We start from the raw sequence: 13,731 nt of genomic DNA, 5'->3' as shown, positions 1-13,731 counted from the left end.
GAGGCGCCAGGTGAGGACATGTGAGGCTCTGTAGTGGGGAGGAACCAGGAGGGAGTGAGGGGAGTTAGGATGGAGGGGAGCAGCTAGTTGAAGAGGAAAAGCCAGGAGTGTGTGTGAGAAGGGTCTGGTGGCAGGATAGGGAGGAGCTTTGTGTGAGAGAGGGTGGGGCAATGTGGGGAGGAGGAGTGTTCTGGTGTGGGCTTGGAGGTAGAGGTGGGAAGAGCCAGGTTTGAATAGTGAGTCCATATGTTCAGATGAGTTGGGATCAGCTTAAATTCTGGATCAACCAGAATTCTCAGTCAGACATCCCACCTCTCCCGGAACTTCCGGGAGTCTCCCGCATATTAATAGTGGCTCCCTGATGCCCGCAGATTATATATAATATCCCGGAAATCAATTTTTTTGAGAGTGAGCGAGAGAAAAGCAAGAGCGAGCGAGAGAGAGAACGAGAACGTGAGCGAGGGCACGCCATGGCAGAGTGTTCCAACAAAAATAAAATATGCGTCACCCCAGACTACACTAAAGTGTACCCCTATCTAATAGGGGTCAAAATAATGACAGTGTTGTTCGCTGCACTGTTTGCAACAGTGACTTTTCTATTGTCCATGGTGGGTTAAGACTGTAAAAGACGTGTTGAGGTGAGTTTAACAGGTGTCATTCATTCATTAGCATAGCTAACGTTATTTAAACTAGCTGGCTAGCTGCTAAGGAGCTATTCTATTGCAGACATCCCACCTCTCCTGGAAGTTCCAGAAGTCTCCCGCAAATTGATGGTGCTACCTCCCTGAAATGAGTTTTTGCGGGGTGGAATGTCTGCTCAGTGGTCAGATAGAATGAGGCCAGTTGGCAGAGATGATCTGGGCTTGGTGGAGATCGAGTCCATTGGGGTGGAGATGAAAAACAACATGATACACACTTCTTCTAGTTCTATATTGGACATTGTGTATAGAATTTTGAAGTTGGGCACATGCTGGTGAGGCTGCGCTTGGAATGTTTTGTTCATTTGTGGTCAACTTGTTATAGCAAAGGTGGAGAGAGTGCAGAGGAGATCTACGAGGATGTTGCCTGAACTCGAACCATGCCAGCCCAGTGGTTAGCGTGTCACTATTGTCTCTCAGGGCACTTCAGAGTTCAATTCAGGAACTGCAAGGAGTTTGTCTGTCCTCTCTGCGACTGCGTGGGTTTCCTCCAGGTGCTCTAGTTTCCTCCCACAGTCCAAAGATGTACCTGTTAGTAGGTGAATTGGTCATTGTAAATTGTGCTGTGATTCGGCTAGATGGGTTGCTGGGTGATACGGCTGCTTGGGCCGGAAAGGCCTGTTCCACGCTCTATCTCTAAATGAATAAAATCATGGAGAGAGGTTGAGCAAGTTGGGACTACTTTTGCTGGAGAGCACAAAAATGAACAATGATCTTTTAGAGATGTACAAAGTCATAAGGGGCGTGGATAGGTTGAATGGGTACGGTATTTTTCCCTGGGCTGCTAATCAAGACCTAGGGGATAGACTTAAGCTGAGGGTGAGGGGGAGAAGTTTAATAGGAACCTGTGGGACAACAGAGGGTGCTCAGTACATGAAATGAGCTGCTGGAGGAAGTGGTTGAGTCAGCTATATAAGCAATATTTGAAAGGTACTTTGACAGGTATGTAGATAGGAAATGTTTTGAGGATATGGGCCAAATGTAGGAAAATGGGACTAGCTACTTGACATGGACCAATTGAACTGTGGGTTCTGATTCTGTGCTGTATCATTCTAAGTCACCACTGTCCGAAAGGGCGTAAATCAGACTCGATGGGCCAAAAGACCTAATTCTGCTCCTGTATCTTAAGGTTTTGTGTTGTTGAAGAAGCCAGTGAGGGAACAGGCTATCTTGGTTCTGAGGCAACTGGAATAAGTGATGTCAGAGTATACAAAATTAGGAGGGATTTTGACAATGTAAATGGAAGCAGGCTTTTTCTACTGAGGTTGGGTGAGACTACAACTACAACTGGAGGTCATGGGTGAAGTATTTAAGGGGAACCTGAGGGGAAACACTTCACTCAGAGGGTGGTGAGAGTGTGGAATGAGCTGTTAGCGGAAATGGTGGATGTGGGTTTGATTTCAACATGTAAGAGAAGCTTGGATAGCTGTATGGATGGGAGTGGGTATAGAGCAGGGATTCCCAACCTGTTTCATGCCATGCACCAATGCCATTAAGCAAAGGGTCCGTGGATCTCCGCTTGGGAACCCCTGGTATCGAGGGCTGTGGTCTGGGTGCAGGTTGATGGGACTAAGCAGAATAATAGTTTAGCACAGACTAGATGGGCTGAAGGGCCTGTTTCTGTACTGTAACGTTCTGTGAATTTGAATAAGAATAAAATATCTTATAGACAGTGACTTAAAATTTTGTATTCATTTTGAGAGTGGATCAAAAATAACTGTGTTCAACTTAAATAAACAGAATTATAATGGAATGCTGGATGGCGGGGTGGAGATGCGTCTCTGCCAAAGGAGGTGTAAGGTGTACCTTCCCTCTCCTAGCCTGCAGGTCACCCTTGGGCAAGGTGTAGCACCAGCATAGCCCTCCCCCCCCACCCCCCTCGCCTCTGATCAGGGTCATATGAAGCCATGGGAGCAGGTGGTGCGTGTCGCAAACTACTTGTTATCAACACTGTCCGCATCAGAAACTGGAAAAGGAGATGTGATTGTGTATCATCGTGAAATACACTTAACATGCCAATGAGGTAGAAGGAGACAACCTTTTGTGTGCAGTTTAAATTCCTTTGTGTGCTAGTGGCAACAGATGTGTGTGCTTGCACATGTGCACACCTCAGAGGGAACATTGGTGACCACTGACACCAGGCAGACAATCTGTGAAGAGTATTGATAATGGCTGATGTCGCTTGTCTTGTGAGGGCATTGTTCTGAAGCAGGCAGTGGCAAACATTGTGGAAACATTTGCCAAGAGCAATCATGGTTATGAGATTGTGATCACCTACATCACATGACACAGCACATGATGATGAAGATGGAATGAGGGTGGATTTAGGTTTAAAAAAAAAGTCCAGGCAGAGATTAGACCATTGGACCAAAAAGCATAGGAGCGGAATTTGGCTCATCAAGTCTGCTCTGCTATTCGATCATGGCTGATTTATTCCTCCTTATCCTTCTATACTTTAGTGAGTACAGGCCCAGAGCCATTAAAAAATTGCCTCATACAATTTCAAAAGTTACACAATGAAGGCAGGTGAATGTGGTCGAGAAGGAAAGACGAATCATCCGTGATCAAATGTGTAGCAGAATTGTTGGGCTGAATGGTGTCGTTATGTTTCTATGTCTTATGGACTTTGTATATTGATTGACCATCCCTGACTGTTTCAGTATACAAACAAAGAATCAACTGCATTAGTTATTATGGAGTCAGGTATAGGCCACGGGAAGGATGATAGAGTTCCTTTCCTTGATGATATCAGCGAACCAGGTGGGTTATTCAAACAGTCCTAAACTTTCACGCTTGCTGCTTGTTTCTAACTTGAGATTTATTCAGTTAATTAGTATTGCACTCATTTCTGGTCACTTCATTATAAGAAGGATGTTGAAGCTTTAGAGAGGCTGCAGAGATTTACCAGGATGCTGCCTGGATTAGAAAACATGTCTAATGCAGGTAGATTGAGTGAGCTAGGTCTTGTTTCTTTGGAGAGAAGGAGGATGAGAGGAGACTTGATAGAGTTGTACAAGATGATAGAGACATAGATAGAGTGGACTCCCAGAGATTTTTTTTCACAGGGCAGAAATGGCTGCTGTGAGGGAGCATAACTTTAGGGTGATTGGAGGAATGTATAGGGGGATGTCATGGGTGGGATATCAAGACAGTGGTGGAATGCACTGCCAGGGCTAGTGAGAGAGGCAGATACATTAGGAACGTTTAAGAATCTCTTAGATAGGCACATGGATGAGAGGATAATGAAGGGCTATGTGGAGGGGAAAGATAAGGTTTCAATCAACAGCAGCCTGATGTAAATGTTACTATTGTCTAGGTGATCCAAGTAGAGAGCCAGTGAAATTGCAACCACTATAGACCTATTGTAGTGATAGGCCAATTGTAGCAGACCCTTGCTTAGGCAGAAGTTGATTTTAGCCATGACAAACCTCTCAAAACACTTCATCGCAGTAGGTGTGAGTGCGACTTCCCAATATTCGTTAGGCAGTTCACCTTGCTGTACTTGGGCAATAGTGTGATTGTCATCCTTTCGAAGCAGATGGGAACCTTCTACTCTACAGTTTTGTCAGGCAAGTATTCCCTTTAAGGAAGCCATGTTGACCTTGGATTATTTTATCACGTGCCTCCAAGTACCCGGAAACCTTATCCTTTACAATGGACTCCAACATCTTCCCAACCTCTGAAATCAGGCTAAATGGCTTTTAATTTCCTTTCTTCTGCCTCCCTCCTTTCTTAAAGAGTGGAATGATGGTTGCAATTTTCCAGTTCTCTGGAATCATTCCAGAATCTAGTGATTCTTGAAAGATAATTTCTAATGCCTCCACAATCTCTTCAGCTACTTCTTATTGAGAATCAGAATCAGGTTTAATATTTCCAGTATATGTTGTGAAATTTGTTAACTTTGCGGCAGTGGTACAATGCAATACACAGTAATAATAGAGCGAAAAAACTGTACGTTGCAGTAAATATGTATATATAATAGTCAAATTAAATTAGTGCAAAAAAAAAGAAATAAAAAAGTAGTGAGTTAATGTCCATTCAGAAACCAGATAGCAGAAGGGAAGAAGCTGTTCCTGAATCACTGAGTGAGTACCTTCAGGCTTCTGTACCTTTGTCCTGATGGTAGCAACGAGAACAGGGCATGTCCTGGGCGATAGGGTCTTTAATGATGGACGCTGCCTTTTTTGAGGCCCTGCTCCTTGAAGATGTCTTGGATATTATGGAGGTGAATGCCCATGATGGAGTGGACTGTTTAATATTCTCTGTGGTTTACTTCAGTAGCTGCCCCATACCAGATAGTGATGCAGCTAGTTAGAATGCTCTGCACAGTACATGTGTAGAAATTTGTGAGTCCTTTTGACACTATACTAAATCTCCTCAAACTCCTAATGAAATACAACTGCTGTCTTTACTTTTTATGGCTGCATCGATGTGTTGGATCCAGGTCAGATCCTCAGAGATATTGACACCTAGGAATATGAAATTACGCTCTCTCTTTTCACTTTTGATCCCCCCGTGAGGACTGGAGTGTGTTCTCTGGTCTTATCCTTTCTGAAGTCTACAATCAATTCTTTGGCCTTAATGACATTGAGTATAAGGTTGTCACTGCGACACCACTTAACTAGTTGGTATATCTTGCTCCTGTATGCCTTCTCATCACCATCTGAGAATATGCCAGTAATGGTTATTGGGGTCTGTTGCCTTGCGAGTGTTCACCCCCTTATAGATGGTATTTGAGCTGTGCCTAGCCACACAGTCATTGGTGTAGAGAGAGTAGAGCAGTGGGCTAAACACACATCCCTGAGATGCGCTAAAGTTGATTGTCATTGAGGTGGAGATGTTATTTCCAATACGCGCAGATTGTAGTTTTCTAGTTAGGAAGTCGAGGATCCATTTGTAGAGGGAGGTACAGAGGCCCAGGTTCTAGATCTTTCCAATCAGAACTGTAGGAACGATGGTGTTAAACGCTGAGCTGTAGTCAATAAACAGCAACCCTGACATGGTTGTTTGTGTTCTCCAGGTGATCCAGGGCCACCTGGAGAACCAATAAGATCGCGTCCACTGTGGACCTTTTATGGCACTAGGCAAACTGCAGGGGGTCCATGTGCTTGCTGAGGCAAGATTTGATTCTAGCTCACGACCAACCTCTCAAAGCACTTCATTACTGTAGATGTGAGTTCTACTTGACAATGGTTGTTAAGGCAGCTCACGCTGCTCTTCTTGTGCACTGGTATAATTGTTGCCCTTTTGAAGCAAGTGGGAACTTACAACTGTAGCAATGAAAGATTGAAAATGTCTTTGAGCACAGCCACCAGTTGGTTGGCACAGATTTTCAGATCCTTAGCAGGTACTCCATTGGGGCCTGTTGCCTTGCGAGTGTTCGCCCCCTTGAAGGACAGCCTAACGTCAGCCTCTGAGTCAGAGATTACAGGGTCACTGGGTGCTACAGGGATCTGCATAACTGAAGTTTTATTCTCTCTTTCAAAGTGAGCATAAAAGACATTGAGCTCATCTGGGAGTGAAGCATCGCTGCCGTTCATGATGTTGAGTTTTGCTTTGTAGGAAGTAATGGCCTGCAAACCCTGCCAGAGTTGATGTGCATCTGATGTTGCCTCCAACCTCGCTTGGAATTGTTCCTTCGCTCTTGAAGTAGCCCTCCACAAGCCAGACCTGGTTTTCTTGTATAGACCTGGGTTGTCGGACCTGAGTGCCACAGATCTAGCCCTCAGCAGACGATGAACATCGTGGTTCATCCACGGCTTTTGATTTGGGTATGTCCAGTAGGTTCTCATGGGACACACCCATTCACACAGATTTTAATGAAGTCAGTGACAGCTGTGGCGTACTCATACAGAATCGAAGGTGAATCCCAGTCTACCAATTTAAAGCAGTCCTATAAGCGTTCCTGTGCCCTCCCTTCTTGGTGCTCACTACTGGTGCTGCGGACTGCAGTCCTGCCTGTACTCAGAGTACAAGTACAGCTAGGTGATTAGACTTCTCAAAATGCGGCGTGGGATAGCATGGTAGGCATTCTTGATGGTGGTGTAACAGTGGTCCATCCAGTCTGTTGTTTCCTATGGTACTACAAGTGATTTGTTGGTAATAATTATTTAGTGACTTTTTCAAGCTGGCGTGGTTAAAATCCTCCAAAATGATGGGGAAGGCATCAGGACGTGCTGTATCTTGCTTATTGGTTACTTTGCTCAGTTCATTGACAATCTGTTTTTCACTAGCCTTTGGTGGAACGTACACCACCACCAAAATGATTGCAGAAGTCTCATGTGGCAGGTAAAATGGGGACGACACTTGATCGTGAGGTGTTCCAGATATGGTGAACAGGACTGGGACACCACTGCCACATTTGTGCACCACAAGGAGTTGATCATGAAGCACTCTCCTCCTCCCCGCCTTAGAAAGACTCAGAGGTCTTATCTTGGCGGTGTATTGTGAACCTATCAATCTAAATCGCTGTGTCCGGAGCAACCAAGATTCCATGAAACAAAAGATGCAAGTGATCCTAATGTTCCTCTGGTACAGTATCTTAGCTTTAAGATCTTCAATCTTATTTACCAGAGATTGTACATTTACCAGTGAGATAGTTGGTATTAGGAGTTGAAAACCACGCTTCTTTAAACAAACTGATGGTTCAGCTTGGCATCCCCTTTCTGCCATCTTAAAGGTTGTTGCAGCCAGGGGTGTTAATGTGGACAAGCTCCCACTACCTATTAAATGCTCCCAATGGCATGTGCCTCAAATAGCCTGTGACAACTAAGTCCAACTCCTGGCCTTCACGTGTGGCTTAGCTACTAAGCCTGATGGACCCATTTCTACTGACAGGAGAAGGGGCAAAAGCAGGTTACTGGTACCTTAAAACCAGTCAACCATGGTTGGCAGTTCATCTTGGAGAAAAAAACTGAACGCAAACCTCCACTGCCTTGCAGCTATACCTATATATGGGGAAGGCTTCAGGAGCAAATTCTGAAGGGAAAAATCTGGAGCTGGAATCCCTGAGGTAGTGCTATATTGAGTTCAACACTGACTGACAACTCCTATGATGCTACTGGTGCCAAACTCTGTCGGTCTCTGCTGTTCATTTGGATTCATCAGATGTGTGGAGAGGGGGAGCTTGCTACATGGGCAATAGCTTGCTCTCCATATCGTACTGTCCTGGCTTGCATATCTAGACAGCGAGGATGCAACGTCCGTAGTCGACCCTGACCGACGGAAATCTCATCATCTTTTTCAGATGTAGTCTATTTCGTCCAGATGACTTATCTACCTTTAGACCTTTCAGTTTCCCAAGTACCTTCTCCTTAGTAATAGCAAATACACTCACTTCTGCCCCCTTGAATCACTGGAATACTGTCAGTCTCTTCCTCATAAAAATACTTATTCAGTCTGTCCGCCATTTCTTTGTCCACCATTAATACCCCCAGTATAATTTTCCGGCGGTCCATTATCCACTGTGATATCTCTTTTACTCTTTATTTGACTTACAGCGGATTGAAAAGCTTGAGTATATAGACACGAAGAAAGAGGATGTCTCCGGGACCAGATGAGATGTACCCCAGGCTACTGTGGGAGGCGAGGGAGGAGATTGCTGAGCCTCTGACAATGATCCTTGTATCATAAATGGGAACGGGAGAGGTTCCGGAGGATTGGAGGGTGGCAGATGTTTTTTCCTTATTCAAGAAAGGGAGTAGAGATAGCCCAGGAAATTATAGACCAGTGAGTCTTACTTCAGTGGTTGGTAAGTTGATGGAAAAGATCCTGAGAGGCAGGATTTATGAACATTTGGAGAGGCATAATGTGATTAGGAGTAGTCATCATGGCTTTGTCAAAGGCAGGTCATGCCTTACGAGCCTGATTGAATTTTTTGAGGATGTGACTAAACACATTGATGAAGGTAGAGCAGTAGATGTAGTGTATATGGATTTCAGCAAGGCATTTGATAAGGTACCCCATGCCAGGCTTATTGAGAAAGGAAGGATGCATGGGATCCAAGGGAACCTTGCTTTGTGGATCCAGAATTGGCCTGCACACAGAAGGCAAAGACAGGTTATAGATGGATCATATTCTGCATGGAGGTCAATGACCAAGGGTGTGCCTCAGGGATCTGTTCTGGGACCCCCCTCCATGATTTTTATAAACGACCTGGATGAGGAAGTGGAGGGATGAGTTAGTAAATTTGGGGGTGTTGTGGATAGTGTGGAGGGCTGTCAGAGGTTACAGCGGGACACTGATAGGATGCAAAACTGGGCTGAGAAGTGGCAGATGGAGTTCAACCCAAATAAGTGTGAGGTGGTTCAATTTGGTAGGTCAATTATGATGGCAGAATATAGTATTAATGGTAAGACTTGGCAGTGTGGAGGATCAGAGGGATCTTGGGGTCTGAGTCCTTAAGACTCTCAAGGCTGCTGAGCAGGTTGACTGTGTGGTTAAGAAGGCCTATGGTGCATTGGCCTTCATCAACCGTGGGATTGAGTTTAAGAGCCGGGAGGTAATGCTACAGCTATATATGATCCTCGTCAGACCCCACTTGGAGTACTGTGCTCAGTTCTGGTCACCTCACTACAGGAAGGATGTGGAAACTATAGAAAGGGTATAGAGGAGATTTACAAGGATGTTGACTGGATTGGGGAGCATGCCTTATGAGAATAGGTTGAGTGAACTCGGCCCTTTCTCCTTGGAACTGTGGAGGATGAGAGGCGATCTGATAGAGGTGTATAAGATGATGAGAGGCATTGATCTTGTGGATAGTCAGAGGCTTTTTCCCAGGACTGAAATGGCTAACATGAGTGGGCACAGACTTAAGGTGATTGGAAATAGGTACAGAGGAGATGTCAGGGGTAAGTTTTTTTACGCGGAGAGTGGTGAGTGCGTGGAATGGGCTGCTGGCGATGGTGGTGGAGGCGGATACGATAGGTTCTTTTAAGAGACTCCTGGACAGGTATATGGAGCTCAGAAAAATAGAGGGGAATGAGTAACCCTAGGTAATTTCTAAAGTAAGTACATGTTTGGCACAGCATTGTGGGCCGAAGGGCCTGTATTGTGTTGTTGGTTTTCTATGTTTCTATGTTTTGTATATCTGGAAAAATCTTAAGGTATCATCTTTATAATATTTGCTAACTTACCTTCATATTTCATCTTTTCTGATAGAAAGGAACATAGAACAATACAACACGGTAGCAGGCCCTTTGGCCCACAGTGTTGTACCAGACCAATTCATCAATATTCACATGTCAATATCTGTATGGCAAAAGTCAAAGTTGTGTTTATTGTCATAAGGACAAGGTAAAGATCAAGATTAGCCTCACGCTTTAAATACTGGTAGAACTCAACATCTCAGGCAGCAGTTATGGAGAGGAATAAACAATCGATGTCAATTTTAGAAAACCTAGCACATTTATTTTTCCTACATTTACACACTTAGTCCAGCGGTCGTGGAGCATACGGATTCCTTCTTTGTAGAAGTTGTCCACAGCAGGGGTGCTTGATAAGTTCGTGGCCTAAAGTAGAAGGAGATAAGTTATTAACTTCAAACTTTAATTTTTTACTCGGAGTTGAACTGCATGTGCATGTAACGAGAGCTGTATAACTCATCTCCTTCTACCCTAGGCCACGAACTTATCAATCATCCCTGCTGTGGACCACCTGGAGGTTCAAGACATTCGTGTTACATGCATGTTCAGTTCAACTCTTCGAGTGACAGTGCAGAAAGTTTGAAGTTAATAACTCATCTCCTTGTTCTTTAGGTCATGAACTTATCAATCACCCCTGCTGTGGACCACTTCTATAAAGAAGGGATCCGTATGCTCCAGGACAGCTGGACTAAGTGTGTACATGTGGGAGGGGACTATGTTGAAAAATAAATGTGGTAGGTTTTCTAAAATTGACTCATTCTACCTTAGGCCACAAACTTATCAATCACCCCTCGTAAAAATTATTTGCAGCAGCATCACAGGCACATAACATCATACACTGAATGTATGTTTGTAGTCTGCATCCATTTCAAGGTTCGACATGTGATGCATCGGCAATTCTCTTCTGCACACCATTCTGGTAACACATGGTTATTTGAGTTACTGTCACCATCCTGGTAGCTTGAACCAGTCTGACTATTCTCCTCTGACCTCTCTCATTAACAAGGTGTTTTTGCCTACAGAACTGCTGCTCACTGAATGTTTCTTGTTTTTCACGCCATTCTCTGTAAAGTCTAGAAGATGTGAAAATCCCAGGAGATCAACAATTTTTGAGATACTCAAACGGCCCCCCCACCCCGTCTGGCATCAGTAATTTTTCCAAAGTCACTTACAATCAGAATCAGGTTTAATATCACTGGCATATATTGTGAAGTTTGTTGTTTTTGTGGCAACAGTATAATGCAATACATAATAGCAGAGAAATGTTAATTACATTAAGTATATATACCTACTTCTTCGGCAAGGACTCTTCCACCCCCACCGATGACCCCTTCTCCCGTCTTCAACCCTCTTCTTCATGGACACTCCGCTCTGGTCTTCTGCCTGCTCTGGATCTCTTTATCGCTAACTGCCGACGGGACAGCAACCGTCTCGACTTCACCGCACCTTGTCCCCATTCCAACCTCACTCCTTTGGAACGCTCTGCTGTCCTCTCCCTCCGCACTAATCCTAACCTTATTATTAAACCCGCTGATAAAGGGGGTGCTGTTGTAGTCTGGCGTACACCTCTACCTTGCTGAGGCACAGCGACAACTCGCGGATACCTCCTCTTATTTACCCCTCGATCGTGACCCCACTAAGGAGCACCAGGCCATTGTCTCCCACACCATCACCGACTTTATCCGCTCAGGGGATCTCCCATCCACTGCTCCCAACCTTATAGTTCCCACACCTCGCACTTCCCGTTTCTACCTCCTAAACAAGATCCACAAACCTGCCTGTCCTGGCCGACCTATTGTCTCAGCTTGCTCCTGTCCCACCGAACTCGTTTCTGCATACCTCGACATGGTTTTATCCCCCTTTGTTCAATCCCTTCCTACCTATGTTCGTGACACTTCTCACGCTCTTAAACTTTTCGATGATTTTAAGTTCCCTGGCCCCCACCGCTTTATTTTCACCGTGGATGTCCAGTCCCTGTATACTTCCATCCCCCATCAGGAAGATCTCAAAGCTCTACGCTTCTTTTTGGATTCCAGACCTAATCAGTTCCCCTCTACCACCACTCTGCTCCGTCTAGCGGAATTAGTCCTTACTCTTAATAATTTCTCCTTTGGCTCCTCCCACTTCCTCCAAACTAAAGGTGTAGCTATGGGCACCCGTATGGGTCCCAGCTATGCCTGCCTTTTTGTTGGCTTTGTGGAACAATCTATGTTCGTGCCTATTCTGGTATCTGTCCCCCACTTTTCCTTCGCTACATCGACGATTGCATTGGCGCTGCTTCCTGCACGCATGCAGAGCTCATTGACTTTATTAACTTTGCCTCCAACTTTCACCCTGCCCTCAAGTTTACCTGGTCCATTTCCGACACCTCCCTCCCCTTTCTAGATCTTTCTGTCTCTGTCTCTGGAGACAGCTTATCCACTGATGTCTACTATAAGCCTACTGACTCTCACAGCTATCTGGAGTATCCCTCTTCTTACCCTGTCTCTTGCAAAAACGCCATCCCCTTCTCGCAATTCCTCCGTCTCTGCCGTATCTGCTCTCAGGATGAGGCTTTTCATTCTAGGACGAGGGAGATGTCTTCCTTTTTTAAAGAAAGGGGCTTTCCTTCCTCCCCTATCAACTCTGCTCTTAAACGCATCTCCCCCATTTCACGTACATCTGCTCTCTCTCCATCCTCCCGCCACCCCACTAGGAATAGGGTTCCCCTGGTCCTCACCTACCACCCCACCAGCCTCCGGGTCCAACATATTATTCTTCGTAACTTCCGCCACCTCCAACAGGATCCCACCACTAAGCGCATCTTTCCCTCCCCCCCCCCTGCATTCCGCAGGGATCGCTCCCTACGCAACTCCCTTGTCCATTCGTCCCCCCATCCCTCCCCACTGATCTCCCTCCTGGCACTTATCCGTGTAAGCGGAACAAGTGCTACTCATGCCCTTACACTTCCTCCCTTACCACCATTCAGGGCCCCAAACAGTCTTTCCAGGTGAGGCAACATTTCACCTGTGAGTCGGCTGGGGTGATATACTGCGTCCGGTGCTCCCGATGTGGCCTTTTATATATTGGCGAGACCCGACGCAGACTGGGAGACCGCTTTGCTGAACACCTACGCTCTGTCCGCCAGAGAAAGCAGGATCTCCCAGTGGCCACACATTTTAATTCCACATTCCATTCCCATTCTGACATGTCTATCCACGGCCTCCTCTACTGTAAAGATGAGGCCACACTCAGGTTGGAGGAACAACACCTTATATTCCGTCTGGGTAGCCTCCAACCTGATGGGATGAACATCGACTTCTCTAACTTCCGCTAATGCCCCACCTCCCCCTCGGACCCCATCTGTTACTTATTTTTATACATACATTCTTTCTCTCACTCTCCTTTTTCTCCCTCTGTCCCTCTGAATATACCCCTTGCCCATCCTCTGGGTCCCCCCCACTTGTTTTTCTTCCCAGACCTCCTGTCCCATGATCCTCTTGTATCCCCTTTTGCCTATCACCTGTCCAGCTCTTGGCTCCATCCCTCCCCCTCCTGTCTTCTCCTATCATTTTGGATCTCCCCCTCCCCCTCCAACTTTCAAATCTCTTACTCACTCTTCCTTCAGTTGGTCCTGACGAAGGGTCTCGGCCTGAAACGTCGACTGCACCTCTTCCTAGAGATGCTGCCTGGCCTGCTGCGTTTACCAGCAACTTTTATGTGTGTTGCTTGAATTTCCAGCATCTGCAGAATTCCTGTTTACAGTTACTGCTGTGTAGACTTGCTAAGTATGCCTGCAGGAAAAAGAATCTCAGGGTTGTATGTGGTGACATACATGTACTCTGATAATAAATTTACATTGAACTTTGATCTTTGAATAGAAATTTTTAAAAAAACAGTCACATTTCTTT

The 13,731-nt window shown here is 45.4% G+C and overlaps 1 protein-coding gene across 4 annotated transcripts in view; it reads left to right on the top strand.

Moving 5' to 3' along the window:
* The window catches only part of LOC134357131 (MICOS complex subunit mic25-like), an 814,525-nt gene that overhangs the window by 518 nt on the left and 800,276 nt on the right, over positions 1-13,731 (top strand). The gene's annotated exons all lie outside the window — the stretch shown is intronic.

This window comes from Mobula hypostoma, chromosome 15 (genome assembly GCF_963921235.1).
Source record: "Mobula hypostoma chromosome 15, sMobHyp1.1, whole genome shotgun sequence".
Lineage (NCBI taxonomy): Eukaryota > Metazoa > Chordata > Chondrichthyes > Myliobatiformes > Myliobatidae > Mobula > Mobula hypostoma.
Note: the sequence above shows the minus strand (reverse complement) of the source record. Positions and strands in the feature narration are given on the sequence as shown.